The following is a 20,256-nucleotide window of genomic DNA, read 5'->3' as shown; positions in this document are numbered from 1 at the left end:
CAGTATAAGTTTCTTGTCTTTTCAAATGCATGGACACCCAATAGAGTTCCTGCAGAGAGAATGCCTTCACCACCCAGCTGTCTGGCAACCAAACTAAAGGTCCGGTTCTTCATTGACCTTTTCTCAAATTAAGCCAGCATTAGAGAGAACCTAGAGAAAAGGATGCAAGCAGAGTTGTCTTCTCTGTGGGCCTTGTCCTGTCTTGTATCTTTCACTTACAATTTTCATGGCTGCCCAGCAAGCCACTCAAGAATTGCACTTCCCCATGGCAGAGACACCACAATACAATAATTAATTTCTCTGATTTAATTTGTTTGCCTGTGAGTCAGTTGAGTGGGCACATCCCATAAGGGAAGAAGAGAATATTCAATCTTTTTTTTTATATTAGCTCTGAAAAGTTTTATTACCAAGAATCTGGACAAGCAATACTAAATGAAAATAATAATCAAATCCAAAGCAGCCCTGTTTTTCATAGAGACATATCTGATTCAAGGGCCTGGTCAGGAAGAAAACTAATTCATAGAAAAGAAGGTCAAGAGGCTCCAAGATCTTAAGAACCTGTGTTTTATTTCAAGAAGCATTTTTGCTTTCTTCATTTTCATTTATACTTAGTAGAAATTGTTCAGTGATATAATTATCTTTTATTTTAGGAGAAAGGGAGTTTATAACATTTATCACAAGATTGAGATCAATTTGCACTGTTATAGCCTTAATTCAATTCACTGTCATCTCTACCCAGACTCCAGTAATGGGTTCCCCAAGGCCCCTCCCTGCCCCTAAAATGCCACCTCCTAATTCTCCCCATGTCTTGCTCAATCTCAACTGCCACTTCTCAGATTAAATGCCACTTCCTCAGAGAGACTGTGCCTACCACTTACTGTCTGTCTCATTGGATTTATTTCCAAATTGCTTTCATAGCACATAATATAATTATCTTAATCTGGCTTATTTGCTGGGAGCATCATATCTGCCTTATTCACTGCTGTGTCCCTGGCACCTACACTTAGCGTTTGTTCCCTGAATAAATAAATCAGTGATATAATCAGCTAAGCACTAGGCTTAATCATTTATAATTCTTTTTGTTTAATCTTATAAAAATCCACTGATAAAGGAGCTAATGCCCTCATTTACTAAACAAGGGAACAAATGCATAGATAAGGTCACCCGACTTGTAGGTTAAAATTGGGATTCTCACTTTGGTCTCTCTGACTCCAAAGTCATTTTTATGTCTACCAAATCAAATTGCCTTTTAAATAGGAAATTTTTCCCATAAAATTGAAGGTTTTGAACTTTTTTAATATTGAAAAATTTTGGACCCTGGCCTACAGAGCTTCATGTTTTTAGATGAAAGTTCCTATAAGACTGCACTGGATAAAGACATTTAAATTATAGGCTTTTCATTGCGGAGAAATTGATTTAACACTCATAACCCTTCCATCCACATCCTGGCATAGCCAAAAACTGTCAAGAAGAATTTTTCATGCTAGTTAATAAATGTTTGTTGTTCAGATAATGACTATGATTGACATTTCATTTATAATTGCTTATGAATTGACCTCTTATACATAAAGCAAGACTATAGCCTACGCAAGAATAATTTATAGGACTGTTTTAGTCTAGGCATACATAATCTTCAGGAGGCATATGCACAGCATAAGCCTTCCCAGTATAAACAGAATGATACATATACATGTGTTACATATGTATATATAATATAAATACATCTATCCCACATACACACATACACTATTTTATATATAGCTATCAAAAACTGCATCTCACTGGAAAATGAAACATTGTCAAAATTTATTGCCAAAAAATACAGTTAACACATTTATTCATTAAATCATTATTTATGTGTCTGTTTTCTTATCTGGTTTTTTGCAGTAGTGTGTTTGCCAGAGTATGATTGTAATTTACTTCCATTTCATCAGAGATCCATGATCCATAATATCCTCGCCTACGTGAAGCACGTTAGACGGCATTAAATAAAGCCTAAAGTGTGGGCCCGAAGCCGCTGATGGAATACAAGGTAATTTACATGATAGACTCCATGGGGTAATGGAAATTAGGAGGGGAACTGTTTGAGGATCAGTCTGCACATCAGAGTGGGACTCATCCCAGGCTGCAGAGAACAACCTTTCATTGTATTTATTTATATGGTTGACTTCTTTTTGTGGCAAAAGATATTAGTTTTTCATGTATGGCAATAATATTTCGTTTCCTTTTTAGCTGAGAATATGTAAAGAAAAGTATGTCAATTTTAAAAATATTACTTAAATAATTGTACAAGTAGTATGCACAGTGGTCAAAATTACGCAAGTTATATGCAAATGACTGATGGAAAAAAGGTCTGGGACTCAGAGTTTACCACTTAATAACTGAGTAAACTTGAGTAAGTTACTCAACCTCACTTAAGAATAGCAGCAGCAACCTCAGGCCTTTTGTCTGTTTAAAGGGGAAATATGCCAAGTGGAACATAGCAGATGCCTAATACATGATCTTTGTAATAATAATAACTGCTTTTGTTACTATTAACTACCATTAGCGAAATGGTGTTTGAGAAGTATGAAGCACAGGACCTAGCCTATAGAAGATGCTCAGCAAATATAGATTGCCATTAAAATAGCTGCCTTCCCAATAGATCTGCAAACAGAAGTATGATTCATGACTCAGTGTTAACTGATATTTATCTAAGGTGTGAATGGCATGTGGTCTATTTTAAAATGTGAACTTAAAGATTGTTGTGAATGATTGGTATGACATACAGAATTCTAAGTAAATAGTGAACAACCTCACGATATCAGCAGTGTCTGGAAGGAATGGGCTCCAAAAATCCCGAAAGTTCTGCATATAAAAAGCAGCTGCCTGCATATAGAACACATTCTCTAATATCTGTGAAGAAATTAGTTATATATTAATTATCTGCAGCTTGGGGTTATAAACGTAAAGTTTGAAACTACATCTTCAAGGGATTTCTAAAGTCCTTTTCTAGACAGAATTATTTATCAGGAAATCCAACCATGAATCCAACACAAATTGAGATGCTTCTCAGGAAAAAAATAAGTTAGGATGGGCGTCCTGAGATGACTAAGAAAATAGACACAGGTTTTATATAGAAGCATGGTAAATGGTTCTATTTATAGGATCCCATCTCAATATCCTTATGAGGACAACAAGAGGAGACAAATGGAATTAAAAACTTGCTGGCTTAAAGGAAAACTGGTGAATCAAGAAAATGGGAATTGAGCAAGACAGACCATTCCTAGAGAAAGAAAAAGAAACTGCTAGACATGTTAGAAGCTTGGCTGAATATAGACATAATAGCAAGTCTGCCTCTAAAATTGATCAACATTCTGCCAGCCTTATTTTATTTAACTTGCAAGTGATTTGGGGAGGTGGAGGGAATGGGGCTAGAGCGTTTCAAGCAAATCTCAGACATTGTGTCACCCATAATAACATAAATGCTTCAGTATGCATTTATAAATGATAAATAATATTTTACATAATTACCATGCTATTTTTCACTCCTAATAAAATGAACTCGAATTCCTTAACACCATCTAATACCATTCCCCAAGTTGTTTCAAAGACGTCTCCATCAAAGGTTAGTCTAAATCAGGATTAAAATATGGTCCCCACCCGTAATCCTAGCACTTTGGGGCTGAGGTGGGAGAATTGCTGAGCCTAGTTCAAGACTAGCCTGGGAAACATAGTGAGACCTCATCTTCACAAAAAAAATTAAAAAACTGGAGGATCACTGTGGCATATCCCTGTAGTCCCCGCTACTAGGGAAGCTGAGGTGAGAGAATCACTTGAGCCAGGGAGGTCAAGGCTGCAGTGAACTATGTTTACACCACTACACTCCACCTGGGCAAAAAAGCAAGACCCTGTCTGAAAAAAAACTCACAAAATTCATTGGAAGTGCCCATGGAACATACACCGTAGATCATACTGTTTCAACATGCTCCTTTTGTTACTGAGTTAGCTTCAAACTTTGGTTGATGTAGTAGGTTTGTATGAAACTTGTTTGAGGGAAATTGATTAGACCAACTACAAAGCCTCTAAGGCCAGTCTAGAAATGGACCTGGTATTCCTTAGAAGGGGCTTAAATCCACCCCAGTCTGATGGCTTTCTGCTTACAGACGAGAGCCACAGCTGAATCAGAATCCCAAATGAGCATGTTCCCCAAATTGCACTAGCAGTTTTTCCGCATGACCAGATTTTCTTTTTAATTTTTGGAAAGCCAAAATATTTTTAGCCATCTGGATTCGCTGCTTTTATAATATATCATGCTGTTATTCTTTCTTCACTAATGATTTAGAGCAAGGGTCGGCAAACTACAACCCACAGGCTAAATCCCAGCAGCTCCCTGCTTTTGTAAATAAAGAAAATAAAGTTTTTTGGCACAGAGCCATGCTCATTTGCTACATATTGTCCATGGCTGCTTTTTGAACTAAAACGTCAGGGTTGAGTAATTGTGACCAAGACTACTTATAGTAGCACTGTGCTAGGTGTGGCATAATATATTGGTGAATAAAAGTGCTTGTGGTGTGTTTGCATGCATCAGTCATTCTACATGTTTTAGGGGAAGTCCTTGAAAGGCAGTGTCTCCCCAGATGTGCTGAAATAGTCGTGAGTGACGACAGAGTGACCACCTATTTCTTCAGACTCTCTACCATTGTATTAATAGACATTTCCAGACAAAGGTGACAACAAATCTTATTTATGGACTAAAAGCTAAAAAGGTACTTAGAAGCCTAACTAAATCCCTTCACTTCTCAAACAAGAAACTGAATTATCCAGAGATTCAGCAGTGGACCTCTCATCATGTGGATGACTCCTAGCAGAGCCAGACTTAGGGCCCAGAGTCCCTCTTTCCATATCTAGAATGACTTCTACTTGGTGACACTGTGGCCAACTATCTAAGATATCCCTAGCACCCTCTCTGGGCTAACATTGATTAAGAAAGCAGATGAGAGTAAAACAGTTTTGTTTATTCCCTTCCAGAAGCTCTGGTTACATTTCCTCCCCTTAAGCTCAGATTATTGATAATTCTGTCTGATTAATAGGGTCTTGTTCTAACTGAAGACATTGAGGGACCTAACAAGTTGTCACAGACATAGCTTTATCCATCTCTAACTTCAGTTTGTGTTAGCCAAATCCAATATTGCTAGAAACCATATTACTGCTTTGTCTAACAGAAGAAAAATTCAACATATTAAAAAACCATTTGAGGAATATCTATAGATTTCATGTTTTATCGATTTCCCAATTTTATGCTTTAGCTAAAAATTGAGATTTGCTTATGAATCTCTATTCTTGATTACCAATTGCCATCTGATTTTACTACATATAGGGGACTGGCTATTCTCTCTCTGTATTCATTAAGTCCAAGTTGGAACATCTGATCAGTATTAGGAGGCCTTATAGACATAGTGGCGCCATAGAGGTTCCATTCCCAGAAAATGCTCAAAAACTCTCTTAAATCATGAGATTTTAAGCAACATGGTGATTGTATTTTGGTACTGTACCTATTTTGTATTTGAATTTTTTAATATCTTTGCTAGGACTCTAGGTACAGAAAAAAAACGCCAAAATTTCAAACCACTTTTAAACCAAGATTACGGAGTAATTATATGATAATTAAATGGTACTAATACTTGAATGATAACAAAAGTGGCCACAGTGCATTAAAAAAAGAAAAGAGGGCCATTCTTTAAAAACAGGATTCCATCTGCAATATGTCATATTCACAGGCTTGCTTTTTTTTCACTCCCTATAAAGTCTCAACATCCTAACCATTTCCAGGTAATGTACTATAATGGAAGTTTCACCAGCTTCTTCAACTCATCACTGCAACACTGCCTTTATTACTTTTAGGTCTTTACTGGTATTTTAAAAATTATAACATATATATGTGTGTAAACATATATACAATAGGTTTGTCAGTCATGTTGTTTGGAAAATTGTAGGGCTGTTGGGCCCCACAGGGTAGTGGGGTGTCCCTTATGCTGTGTTGAAATGCAAGATCTGAGAAGTAAAGAGACAGGACACTGAAGAACTGGAGAAGAGCAGGTGGACTTGGGGGGCCTATATGAGTGGAGACAGGCGAGCCCTAACTCCCAGAGGTGTCTGTATTTATTAGATACAAGCAGGGGGAAGGGTTGTAAGTGAGGTCATCATCTATAGGCTTAGTGATAGGGCATACATAATCACGTGAGTCTCAAGCGAGGGGGCCACCCCATCATGTCACCTCAGCAGAGAAGTGGGCCGTGAACCATAGTGGTCGTGTACAGAAAAGGGGTCCACACCCATTTAGGTCACTGAGGCAAGGAGGTGGGCTATGTGCAAGAGGTGTCATGTGCAAACTTTTTATCTAGGGGTTGGAGATTTCAAAGGCTTTCTAATAGAAGGATACAGTAAGCCAATGCACTGGGAGCTGAAAGACTTGTGCTCTTCACTTAAGACATTGATGAGAATATGATTTGAGCTAGCACAGAAGCAAGAAAAGACTGACAGGGTGTACAGCTGCCATGACTGTTCACACCAGAGGGGTTCTTCTCCCTCAGTTACTTGCAGGATCTCAGGCCTGAGGCCTACTTTCCACAGGAATTTGATGCAAGGTACTACAGCTCCTTTATGGAGATGCTCTTGCTTGAAACCTGCCATACATCATACGTCCTTTCAGGCAGGGACGCCACCGCCTGGGTCTTTGGTTCTTGTTCTGGTCTGGCTGTTTTCCCATGTACTGCTTCTGTTCTGTGACTGCTCTTGCATTTCTCCTACTGTAAACTACTATATGGTTATATAGAAGGATTCTATAAATTAGCACTAAATGTGTCAGTACAGTTCTGACTACAATACCTACATGATTATATATAAAGATTATATGGAACTAAATATGATTATATATATAAGCTAGATATAGTAAGCAGTAAGTTATATGATTATATACAAAGATTATATGGGACTAAGTATGATCATATATATAAGGTAGATATAAGTAAGCAGCAAGTTATACTTCAGGCACTAATTGTGCTTGGGGTCTGCACAGTTCTCCTTCCTTGGTGCCCCTGGGGGGTGTAATCCACAGAAAATAATATTTATCATAAAAAACTATATTTTAAATTTTATCCAGTTCTAGGATTTTGAAATTAATTCTTTTGAAAAGAGTCTTTGAATTTCAGATTACCACTTAAATGTATTTCATGAAGATCAGAGGTTGTTTTATTCAGGTAGCTGAGGGTTTCAATAGTCCCAAAACAATAGTACCACACGTGAGATTTTTGTTTAGCAGTACAGTGTAGCAAAAAAAGGAAAAGGTTTTTTTTTTATCATAAAAGCAACAAATTTGCATAGCAAGAAATCAAATAATATATGATAAAAGTTAAAAGGATTCCTTCCATAACCCTTCAAATCCTCAGTTTCAGTTCTCAGAGATAACTATAGTTAGCTTCTAGTATGTCCTTATAGAAATAGTGTGTTCATATATAAGCATATATTTGATGTCTTAATTTTTAATAAATAGAATAGTACTAATTTATTTTGCTTTTTAAGCTTAATAATAATAACATTGAACATCTTCCTATCTTAACACATCTAAAGCTATATGTCTATTTATTGAGTCTTCTATTGATAAATATTTAGATTCTCTGTTTTGGCTGGAATGTCGAAGTGAAATATATGTATTAGATAGATATAGATTTCACTTTGCGGAAGTAAATGAGTATGATAATAGGATAAATTGTTAGAAATATAATTGCTGGGTCAAGATATATCTGCATTTAAGATTTGACATACATTCTTAAGCTGCCCCCTGAAGGATTTATACCAATTTATAGTCCTACTAACAATATATAAGATGGCCTATTTCTCCATACCCTTGACCACACTGCTTATTATTCAACATTTTCATCTTTGCCAATTTGATAGGTGAAAAAATCCACCTTCTTTTTATTACCTTTGAGTAAGTTGAGTATCTTTTCATGTTTAAAAGCTATTAGGTTTTGTTTTATAAACTGAGAGTTTGTATCTTTTCTCATTCCCATTTTTCTTTGCATTATTGGTCATTGTCTTATTGATTTACAATATTTATAGTATGTAAATATTTCTTTATTGTTAAAGTAATTACTATTGATCTATAATATTTAAAATATTAAGATTTTAATATTAAGAAAATTAGCTGCTTTTTTATGGGTGTTGGAAATATTTTCCCCAGCTTGTTCTAGTTTTTGCCATATAAAATGTTTTAATTTTGTGTATTTAAGTTTATTATATATTTCCTGTCCAGCTTTTGTGTTCATTGTCTTGCTTAGAAATAATTTTACCAAATTTTCTCATTTTCTTCTAGTACTTAAACTTGACTCTTAAAATAAATGTATCAAATCACTGAGCTATCTAAAGAAAGGAGTGGTATGGCCTTATTTTGTTTCCAATATGTTTAGTCAGTTGTTCCAAACTCATTTGTTTAAATTATTGGAGTTTTACTCTCTAATTTGAAAAGTTTTCCTTTGTCATATACTAAATATCTATATGAGTCCACTTGAATATTAAAGCTTACTTCTGGACTCTGCTATATCTTATGTTGTCTCTCTATGCCAAACCAAACCTATTTCATTGCTGTAGTTTTACATTTTAATCTCTGTAGGAAGTAGTCCACCATCAGAATTCATTCATTCATTCATTATTATACCTTAAGTTCTGGGGGTACATGTGCAGATCTTACAGGATTGTTACATAGGTATACACATGCCATGGCGGCTTGCTGCCTCCATTCCCCCATCACCTACATTAGTTATTTCTCCCAATGTTATCCCTCTCCAATCACCCCAATCTCCCAGTATCCCTCCCCTAGCTCCTCACTCCCCAACATACCCCAGTGTGTGATGTTCCCCTCCCTGTGTGCATATGTTCTCATTGCTAAACACCCACTTATGAGTGAGAACATGTGGTGTTTGATTTTCTGTTCTTGTGTCAGTTTGCTGAGAATGATGGTTTCCAGATTCATCCATGTCCCTGCAAAGGACACGAACTCATCCTTTTTTAATTGCTGCATAGTGTTCCATGGTGTATATGTGCCACATTTTCTTTATCCAGTCTATCATTGATGGGCATTTGGGTTAGTTCAAGGTCTTTTCTATTGTAAACAGTGCCACAATAAACATATGTGTGCATGTGTCTTTATAAGAGAATGATTTATAATCCTTTGGATATATACCCAGTAATGGGATTGCTCGATCAAATGGTATTTCTATTTCTAGATCCTTGAGGAATCGCCACACTGTCTTCCACAATGGTTAAACTAGTTTATATTCCCAGCAACTGTGTAAAAGCATTCTTATTTTTCCATATCCTCTCCAGCATCTGTTGTCTCCAGATTTTTTAATGATTGCTATTCTAACTGGCATGAGATCATATCTCAATATGGTTTTGATTTGCATTTCTCTAATGACCAGTGATGATGAACATTTTTTCATATGTTTGTTGACTGCATAAATGTCTTCTTTTGAAAAGTGTCTGTTCGTATCCTTTGACCACTTTTTGATTTTTTTTTCTGTAAATTTGTTTTAGTTACTTGTAGATTCTGGATATTATCTCTCTGTCACATGGGTAGCTTGCAAATCGATTTTTCCATTCTGCTGGTTGCCAGTTCACTCTAATGCTAGTTTCTTTTGCTGCGCAGAAGTTCTTAAGTTCAGTTAGCATCACTTCTCAGATTTTTGGCTAAGATCAAGTATAGAATTCTTACTTTAAAAAATTTTTCAGTTGAGCCTTTATAAGGTAATCTGTATTTTAGTTTATTATTTTTTCATACAGACTTTTTCTAAACAGCTTGTCAAGTTCTAAAAAAGTGAAAGAAGAGACAGAGAAAGGAGTGGCAAGGGATAAATTATTATTGTGATTAAGATAACTTTTAATTGATCAATTTAGGGTGAATTAATGTCTCTACAATACAAAATATCTCTACCTGAGCTGATTTCTATTTATTCCATTTTTATTTTTAGAAGTAGAATTTTGAACTTTTCTTTATAAATCTTAATATTTTTTGCTAAGCCTATTTCAGATATTTTATATTTTTATTATTTTTATAAATAGAACATGTCTGATTTTTATATATTGTTAGGACTATTTTATTAGCACTTTTGTTGAATGGATCTTTGACATCTGTAAAAAGAAAAAAATCAAGTGGCTTTTTTCCTTTGACCTAGTACTATGGTTAATTAACAGTTTTGCTCTTATTGAACCATCCTTGCATTACTTGAATATATTCTGTTCTATTAGGATATATTATGCTGTAAATATCCTGCTTGGTTATATTTTCTAATGTTTTAGTTAAGAGCTATTCCAAATTTTCAGAACAAGCAAGAGCCATATCTGTTTTATTTACTTTATACCCAGGACATAATACCTAGCTCTGCGCCTTAAGCAGAAAAAATTGTCAATAATTATTTGTAAAATCAGAATGGATCCATGAGTCACTTGGTTTGGTTTTTTTCTTAACTCTTCTGGCCTACTCGAGAAAGAGAATTTGTGACAAAGAGCAGTAGAAAGACCAAGGAGTTAGTTGTGTGAGGATGCATGCAGATTCTTTGAAAAATTCTTTGTGTATTCACATGACTCTTTTGATTAGTCATGATATTTTTGGGTCCTTTCTTCCCTGTTTTGATTAAACATGTTTCTCTACTTGAGCAATCTTCCAGATATCAGCAGAGACATCTCTTACATGAACAAACCTAAGTTTTCAGAACAAGCTGTTCTGAAATATTGTGAGGCATGGCTAGGGTGTCTGGTCTAAACCAAGCCCATCTGGAGCTTAGGGAAGAACTTGAGCCTGACTTAGCAAATACTTGAAGTTGGCTCTGTGGCCACAACTTAATTGGCATAGCTAAATTACCTGTCCAGCGTTCCAGGGAGCCACCCAGGAGCCCCACCAATATAATTCCTAGGCACCTTTCTTTTCCCCTCACTCGTAAGATGAAAGTAAATTTCATTCACTCTTCCACAATGGTGAATTAAATCTTGCCTTTTGGTGGCTCCAGGAGCATCTCTGTTGATGTCCCTGAAGAGTCCAATGGGCTGAGTGTGCAGGCCAGTTCTCTAAGCAAAGTCATTTGTGAAAATGTGAAGAAAAGCTATGACCAAAGATTACATTGTATCAAAACAACTGGGATGACTGATGACACAAATGAGCAGTGGCTAATTATGACTACTCTACTCACCTGTGGTTATTCTAACACTCCCTCAGTGTTACAATTACACTGTGTACAACTTCTTGCATACAGCTATGTTTCTTTCCCCAGCTTTTTCCCATGGCTCTGGTCTTATGGCTGCATAATTGACTCAAAATCTTCAAAAAAATTCCACATATCCCGTTTTCCTCTCCCTAGTATTCCATGTTTCTATCTAATTAGCCTCTTTGGGCTTTTCTTGCGGCAAGTTATATCTACTGTTTGATTTTAGGCAATACCCAGGGGGCTCTTGTACCCAAACACATCATACTTTAATTACACTGACTCTCCAGTGGAAAATTCTATTTTCAATTAAATTGAATATATTGTTTTATGTTCCTGATTTAATAGACGGGAGCATACTTATAGAAACAATAAACACTAGTTTATTTTGTTTTACAACAACTCTCATAGCTTAGTAAAAGAGCAGTTGATACTGCTGATTAAATAAACAAGTTAGTAACCTAATGCAATGTTAATTACCTTCCTAGGTAGAGAACCACATAAATTCTGGTGCAAGTACCTTTATAACAGAAAATACTGTGAAATGTAACTGCATTGACATCTGTTTAGAGACTATAGAAGCTAAGTCTTTCTCCATATGGCCAAGGGAAATGCTTTTTTGAATTGGTTATTGGGATAATTAAAGTTGCAAATAACTCTTAAAAGGAACTTGCTGATAAACTGGCGAATTTACAGTCAGAGTAACTCAGTCTTAAAAGCTATACTTTCGGACAAGGATTATCATCTACTTTGACTGTTCCTGTGGCTCATGTTAGCTGCAAAATTCCAACATTTTTGCTTTACCTTCTGGTTCAGAGACTTGGCATGGGTCCTTCTCTCATGCTTCCTCCAGCATCTTTAATTTAAGCAGGAACCAGCAGATGAGCTTTCCTATTGAACCACTCCTGCTTCAAAGATGAAGCTTTGCTGTGCAGTGCCAACTCTTTTTCCACATTACATAATCCTCTTCTGTTACCCAGCATTTCCATGTAGCCATCATGTAAGTGGAACCAGGAGTGTGGTTTGGTTAATGCTTTGTATTGATATTGATGGGCTACAGAATAGCAGGTCCCTTGTTGCCTAGCAACCAAGCAAAGAGCCTCAGCCCACTGACCTCTGTATGGGTACCACTTGCTCACATGCATCCCCACAATTGAGTGGATTGTTGCCTCATTCTCAGTGATTCCCAGCCATATTTAGTGCCTTCATCCCACCCTGATGAGGCTTCTGATTAAATGCAATGATTGTGCTGTTTTTTTCCCCCTAGTACTCTGAAGTTTAATCATGTGGCATACGCTAATCCAAATGCCCTTATTTACTAACTCTATTGTCACTGACTCTGGGACCAGGCAGCTTGATTGATGGAATATGAGATCATTTATTCATCATCCTAAATAGAGGCATTAAAATTTACTTGGTACAGTATTTCTTTCATTTGTTATCAATTCTCTTTGATAGTTTTCATCAAAGTTATGTTTCCATAACAACAGCAACAGTTAACTTGATTACTATATGTCAGATATTTCATATACGTTATCCTTTTTTAATCATTACAACACCACTATGGGAAAGATATTAATATTATTGCATTTTTATATAGGAGAGTTGAAGTTTAATGAAGTTTCTCTGTTGCATCAGGACCATAACCAATGAAGAAACAAAGCTGTGGTTCAAACCCAGTTTACCTGATTCCAAAGGACAGGTGCCTTGTATTGTTTCAGTAGTTAAGATCCAATGACAAAAATTATACACTATTCTTAAAAGCTCATCCTGCTTCCCAAATTAAAATTGTTAACAGTTTTCAAAATTCTAAATTAGGAATCACAACTTGCAATCACAAAACATTGGAACATACCAGGTCTCTCATTAAACTAGATGCATATGACGGATTGCTGCTAATGTGTTTTTTGCCTCAAGATTCAACCAAAGAAAATTATCTGATGAGAGTCAGATATGTTTAAGAATACTCATCAATATTTCCCGAGCATTTACTATGTACCCACTCATCAAAACTAGCCTCTGACATGGATGCTATGTTATCCACATTAAAGATGAATTCATTGAGATTTTACTTGGAGGAAACTGAGACTCAGAAAGCAGCTCCTCCTGAGTTACACTGTCAATAAGCAGTATAATCAAGGTGTAAGTCCAGGATTGTCAAACTCCGAAGACGGTCTTTGAATAGTTTGGATTCACACATCAGAGAAGAAAACAAAACTACTGGCAGAACGCTTTGACACTGTTCAAAAGAACATTATTAACACTCTTAAATTAACTATGTAGCTACAATGTGTTGCTAATAATCATAGCCATTATAATAATAACTGTAGAGGCTACTGCTGAGCACTTCGTCCACATCGTCTCACTCGAGCCTTGCAGCCACCCTGGGGCTATAAGCACTAATAATATTCCCATTCTATAGTCAATGAAAAATAAATTGGTTCAGGGTTGTAAATAACTAAATCGGGATTAGCATCCAAATCAATCCAGCCCAAACTCCAGCTTTCAACCTTGACACTCTCTGCTGCCAAGTGTCAGCAGATCTGTGGAGAACCCATCTCCCCAAGAAAATGTGAGATTATTTTTGGCCCTTTCTCCTATTGAAAAGTCACTACTCTTTCAAGAACAGTTTTGTCCATGTGTATCCACTTTGGCACTTAGCATAATATCGGCGGAAAGAGAGTGCCTCTGTGGGTAGGAAATGCCCAGAGAGAGGCAGCCCACACTTGTTGGTGTTAACCAAGTAGGAGAAAATTAACATTGGGCAATACCATGACTTTTGCTGAAGTACAGAGATGAGTGAGACTGAGAGCCAATGAGACAGGGAGTTACACACTGCTCTGTCTACCTGACCCATCTACAACACACAAGTTGTCAGGCACTCCCCTGATCCAGTTTAGTGATGCCAAATAAAATATCCAAACTGTGCAGCCGTAACTGAGCATCCTTATTCCTCTTGCAAACATTTATGGTTTAAAGTGGAAGGAAACTTATCCTGGGAACACTGGCTCTGTTACTAGGAAATCATTTGTGCTTGACTTGCTGAAGGACACTTGAAGATCCCAGAGCTACACTGCCATGATTATGTTCTAATCTTTCTGTCCCTGCTAACTAGAAGCAAGAGAGTAGAACAACAAACAGTGACATTATATCCCAGCAGCCAGAGGATGCCCTTTTTCACTTCGGTTGGCTTGGGATGGGGTAACCAGATAGCCAAGCTCATTAAAATTGTTTGAAACAAAACCAGAAATAGTTTCTGGGTGAGATCTAAGGAACTCCCTTATTAGTTAAGTGTACAAGGTTCACTGCTTGGACTTGGTAACATCTGTTTTGTTGCTCAATAAATTTTTATGCTTACTACTGGTTCCTCCTTACTGATGCAAGACAAGTGCTTTCAAATGTGCTCCTTGTTTCAAGGGAGTTCCAAGGAGATGCTTAAAGGGCATCTTTGGGTCAGGGGTACAGAGGTTAGCTCCCAAACAGCTCTTCTTCTCTGTCTGCTGAGGGATATCTATTGTTTCAATGCCTTTCTTCTGATAAGAGTACCCTGATTTTCTTTTCTTTTCTTTCTTTCTTTCTTTTTTTTTTTTTTTTTTTTTTTGAGGTGGAATCTTGCTCTGTCACCCAGGCTGGAATACAGTGGCATGATCTAGGCTCACTGCAACCTCCACCTCCCTGGTTCAAGCAATTCCCCTTCCTCAGCCTCCTGAGTAGCTGAGATTACAGGTGCACATCAACACACTCAGCTAATTTTTTTGTAATTTTAGTAGAGACAGGGTTTCAGCATGTTGGCCAGACTGGTCTCGAACTCCTGACCTCAGGCAATCCTCCCACCTCAGCCTCCAAAAGTACTGGGATTACTGGTGTGAGCTACCACACCTGACCAAGAGCACCCTGATTTTCTTCTAGAAATCTACAACTCCTTGTCCCGTGTCTCAGGGAATGTGGACTCCTGTGAACTATGCAGGGATGAGTGTAAAAGAGACTTGGGTCTAACAACCAGAACCTCCAATCCATGTAATCTCAAAGGCAGTTCATGGAAGAGTGTTTGACCCCATTGGGGTCAGTGAGTCAGTACTCACTCAAGGTTTCCAGCCTTGTTCCCATGCCGTAAGTAGAGCATAAAAGTAGAGAGACTACAGGACCTTGAGAGAACCAGAGGCCTGGAAAATGAGGATATTAGCAGTCACCATGATGAATTGGTGATGGGACATCATTTCAGCCTTCTGTGTTACCCAAGGAGGAGAGAGTCCCAACAATTACTGAGCTTAGCATTCTTGCCATGTTTGCTCAAGCCCCATTTTAGCTTCTCTCCCTTTCTAGGTCTGTGATACGTCTAGAGCCTTGGGTTCCTCATTTATAGACTAAGGATGGTGTTATCTACACTTAGAATGGTGCCTGGTGGGGAATATGTATTTTATAAAATACGAGCTATTATTTTTGAACTAATGAGGACAACTTCATTGCTCAGTTTTACTAGAATCTTCCTGAACTTTCTATTTAGTAATTACCCCCAAATGCCCTTTATAATATCTCCTTCCTCTCAAACAAAAATAGCAGCACCTTCTCACAATTAAGCCAGCCATGCTCTCTACCCGCTCAAATTCCCATTCAACTTGTTCCCATTGCTATTCTAATCTTTCTCATTCCTAGTTCTTCTCATTGTGCACACGAGGGACCTGGAGAAAGTTTGCCTCCTGCTGGACATTTGATGATCACAACACCACACTGCCCAGTGTGGGGATTCTCTGTCTCATGCACCCCTACTCTCAAGATAAACTATTCCATTTGTAATACCATCATGTGGGTATAACCAGCATTGTATACAATGTCTACTTCTCCAGGTGAAATTCCACCTCTTTCCAGCATTACCTTGAACTTACTTTAACGTACTTCAGTTTTGCCCCCTGCTCATTTTCCAAATTATCACCCCTGTTTACACCAAGCAATTTGATGGGCATTGAGTTTTGACCTGCCTAAAAGAAACTTACAGGGCAGAAAAGTCAGAAGCTGAAGACAAGTGCTCCTTTTGATTTTTAAAAGTTAAAGCTCTCTGAGGATACGATCTTAGGTATCCTGAGACAAGAAGATGGGGCAGACAGAGAAATGCCTTTGAAAATGAGGCACGAGAAAGGAGACATGTCTTTGAGCCTGGAAAAGGGAAAAGTCATTCGGCCATGGAAGAGCCAAATTCAGTGCCATTTATAAGCTCCACCCCGAAGGAATTACAATGGGAAGGCTGCCTTGTACAACTGAGGAGGCAGAAACCTGGGCAAAGGTTTTCTAGCCTTGTTCCTATGCCGTAAGTGGAGCACAAAAGTAGAGAGTATTTGACCCCACTGGGGTCAGTGAGTCAGTACTCACTCTACTAAAAGTAGAGAGACTACAGGACCTTGAGAGAACCAGAGACATAGATAATGAGGATATTAGCAATAACCATGATGAATTGGGGATTGGGCATGATTTTAGCCTTCTGTGTTACCCAAGGAAAACAGAGCCCCAACAATGAGCTTAGCCTTCCTGCAATGCTGGCTTGTAGGATGGGCACGGAAAGTCTGACTTTAATCAAAATAAAGCATAGTAACAAATGAGATCATCTTGTACACTCAAGTGTGCACTGAGATTGATGCCCCAAACATTAGCAATCACAACTTGCTGGGAAGCACCAATAAGTGTGAATATGTCAATCAAGCCCTCATCAGAAAAGGACCCCATCAGAAACATGGGCACGCAGAACCTCTGTGAAGTGAAGCACTTTCATCTGGGGTCACAGGGTTAGCCCTCAACGTAAGAGTGTGATCGCCAAAAGATCTTCTTTTTTAAAAAAAAAAAAAAAAAAAAAAAAAACACTTCTTTAACCCCAGGAAATTCATCCAACATCATCCATCTGGAATTTTCTGAAGCCAAGCCCACCCAATCAATGTCAAAACCAGAATGAGAGGAAACTTTGTGAAGACACACCCTCCCATCGTCTCATGTCATAGGTGAAAAATGGCTGGCTTTGTTTTCTATGCTCGTAAAGGGGAAAAAAAAATCAAGGCAGATCATGATGCTTAAGCTCAGGTATTCTCATTTCCCAACACTTTATAGTTCCCAAGCTGTGTCGTGACACCGAGTTACAACCCCATTAAAATGCCACACTCAATATGTTTTTGTGTAGTCCTCTAATACCCCAATCCCTGGCTACCAGCAGACAGTAAGGAAGCTCCCCAATCCCAAGGAGTTGGTTTAGGTTTATTTTGGCCAGGGAAGGAAAGGAGAATTAAGAAAAGGAGGAGAGACTCAGAACGATGAACACAGGGCCTGGCAATGCGGGCTTGCGAGCCTTATGAATTCAGGCAGTCTCTTCCGCAGTTCTTTGGGTCTTGCAGCAGGCAGACAGACGGGCCCCATCAAGTGCCATTTTGAAGGAGAGGTGTGACCAGACTGAAAGAGTGGCCATTAGCCATCGAGTGCAGGAAATGAAACCTGTTAACCATTCAGCTGCTCACCCCTGCAGCAGAGGGGGAACGTGCCACCCGCGTGACTCAACCCAAAGACAATTATGGAATGCAAATATTTAGAAACTGTAAAGTTGTTTAGCTCTCTTCAGACCACCAAGCACACCCATTGCGTCCCCAGTGCCTTCCTCTGAAGGAGTCCTGCTTCTGAAATTCCCTGACCTGCATGGATAAAAGGAAAGAACCTCTCAGACCAGGGTCTTTTTTTCCCCAGTCTGTGTTTATAAACCTCTGTCAAACACGCATTGTTTTCTGGTCATAGATGTCCTCTTAATGCAGGTGGGTGGCTTTGTGTACACGAGGAGTTACCAGTGTTCTGGTAACTCAAAGCATGAAGGAACAAGAGAATGGGAAAATAACTAGAAGTTTTCCACTGGATGTTCTTCTGGCTTTCTAGACATTACATAACTCTCCAAGAGAAGAGGATAGATAGGTTTGAGTCCTTTGTTTCTCTAGAAGAGTGCCTAGCACAGCGCCTGGTGAATGTGAGCGGGATGGCCTGCCAGAACTCCACATGGCAAGGAGCACCTGGCTGGGCTGGAGTGGAGGCCAGGTAGCAGTGCTCTGCGGGAAGAGGCAGCTGCCCTTCTTAAGGTCAGTGATTGTCCTCTGAGCACTGCCATGATTTTTTAAAGTAAATACAGAACGTTGAAACTCTGCATAATTAAGAGTTTACTAAAGAAACATCTAAGAACCCTAATATGTAGTTAAAACTATAGGAATTCATAATGCAGCTAGCTGATGCTCTGGGGTTACTTGGGTAGTTCTTTTCCAGCTACAGTAGACTAGAGAAGAAACTGGAAAATCAACCAGGAGTCTTGAGTATAAATTTTGAACTTACACCAATTTGTGCCTCAGGCCAGGGGCTTACCTGTTGTGTGTATCCAAGTGTGGAGGAGACAAAATGAAAGCAGGGGAAAATATCTAGCTAGAACACCTAGCCACACAACCTGGAAAACATGACAAGCTTGTGGCTAGGGGAAGGGTGGCTACTTTCAAAAGTTACAAAGACTGAAATATTAAGGGCTGAAACCAAACAAAATCCATTCATGAGCTCAGCAACCAGGTTCAGAATGTGTGATTGATTGCCCATCATATGCAGTAATTGGGATCACTATTTGTGGGAATTATACCTCTACACCCTGCCCTGCCCACCCATCTCCCCTACGGTCTCTGACAGTAACACTTTCCTTCCAGCCTCATCTGTAACTCGATGTGCCTGGTGATCCACCATCCAGTGTGCATTATAAACCACATATCCATAAAATGTGAAACATCAAGATCATTGAGAATCAGGGTACAGAGTACTATGTGACTATGTCATACTGCTTTTTTAAATCTCAGAACTGACAAGCAGTTAGCTGACTTGATGGGATGAAAATATAAAGTTTGACTGAGCACAATTCCAAGTGTGGTCCAGAATAACAACGTCAGTCAGCATCACCCAGGACATTGTTACAAATGTAGATTATCCAGCCCTGGCCGAGACCCACTGCATCAGAAACTCTGAGGATGAGCTCGGCAATCTGTGCATCAGTAGGTCTCACAGATGAATCTGATGCAGGTTAACATTTGAGAACTAATGAACTAGGAAAGGAGGCTGATTATTTAAGGGACCTAACATACCTTCCTAACTCAGTGTGGCCTTCTGAGTGATTCTGATAAAAACCTGCTTCAGCAGTGCTTCATTCCTTTCAGCAGATGAGTCCTTTCCTTTTGAAATCGTCTTCGGAGACTGCAACCAGAGTGCAACCTGTTTGTTCATGTGTTTTCCTTGTTGGATGGCCTTTTATAAAAAGCCAAGTCACACAGCTTGAGATTTGATCCATCTCTAAATGAGTTTTTCAAACTCAGATTCAACCTCAGAGGACAAAGGTTTATTTCGTTGAGGGTGTTCAGAAGAATGTGCTTTGGGGGATTGTCCGCAGGCGTGTTTACTGTGCCTTTGCGTGCCTGCTATGCCCCGTTTTTTCTCTGGATTTGTTAAATAGAGCACCCATCTAAAACTGTCTGAGAATGTGACTAGGTAAAGATGAGGCCCAAATACAGAATAACAAAGGACAATCTGATATACCAGGAGACACCAGGTTGTGGGTCAGAGGTCAGATGGCACCAAGAAAACTGATGTATACAGTTTCCAGAACTGCTCAGCTTGCATAATTTGGATTCTAAGATTATTTTTGACAGTATTTTCATGATGGGCCTTGAAACAGCAGCCAGATTTTGACAAAGATACAGCAATGCAGTGAAGGCAGAATACCACATAGAATTTACAGAGGAGTATGAGGAGCAAGATGTCACACAGGCTAATACGGCAGAATTCCACTCCATTTACAATGGCTGTCAACACCTCATTTTCCCACTTGGCCCACATAGTGTTTCCCAGTGAAATGTAGCCTGTGTGTAAGAGGTTTGGGAAATATTGAGAGGCTGTAATGACCCAATGCAGCCCCATGGCTATGGGAGTCAGACAGTGACTAGATTTACACATAACTCAGATAGAGACGTTTCCACAGAGTTCC

General features: G+C 38.5%; 1 protein-coding gene across 2 annotated transcripts in view; it reads left to right on the top strand.

Moving 5' to 3' along the window:
• The window catches only part of NR3C1 (nuclear receptor subfamily 3 group C member 1), a 488,758-nt gene that overhangs the window by 86,471 nt on the left and 382,031 nt on the right, over nucleotides 1–20,256 (top strand). Inside the window, exon 2 of one of the 2 annotated variants that reach the window (XM_054246578.2) lies at nucleotides 1,888–2,032. The exons of the other annotated variant lie outside the window; for it this stretch is intronic. The gene's annotated coding sequence lies outside the window, so the exon portion shown is untranslated. The remainder of the gene's footprint in view (nucleotides 1–1,887; nucleotides 2,033–20,256) is intronic. 2 annotated transcript variants of the gene reach the window in all.

Source organism: Callithrix jacchus, chromosome 2 (genome assembly GCF_049354715.1).
Source record: "Callithrix jacchus isolate 240 chromosome 2, calJac240_pri, whole genome shotgun sequence".
NCBI classification, from domain to species: domain Eukaryota; kingdom Metazoa; phylum Chordata; class Mammalia; order Primates; family Cebidae; genus Callithrix; species Callithrix jacchus.
The sequence above is the reverse complement of the archived record's forward strand: the minus strand, read 5'-3'. Positions and strand labels throughout refer to the sequence as shown.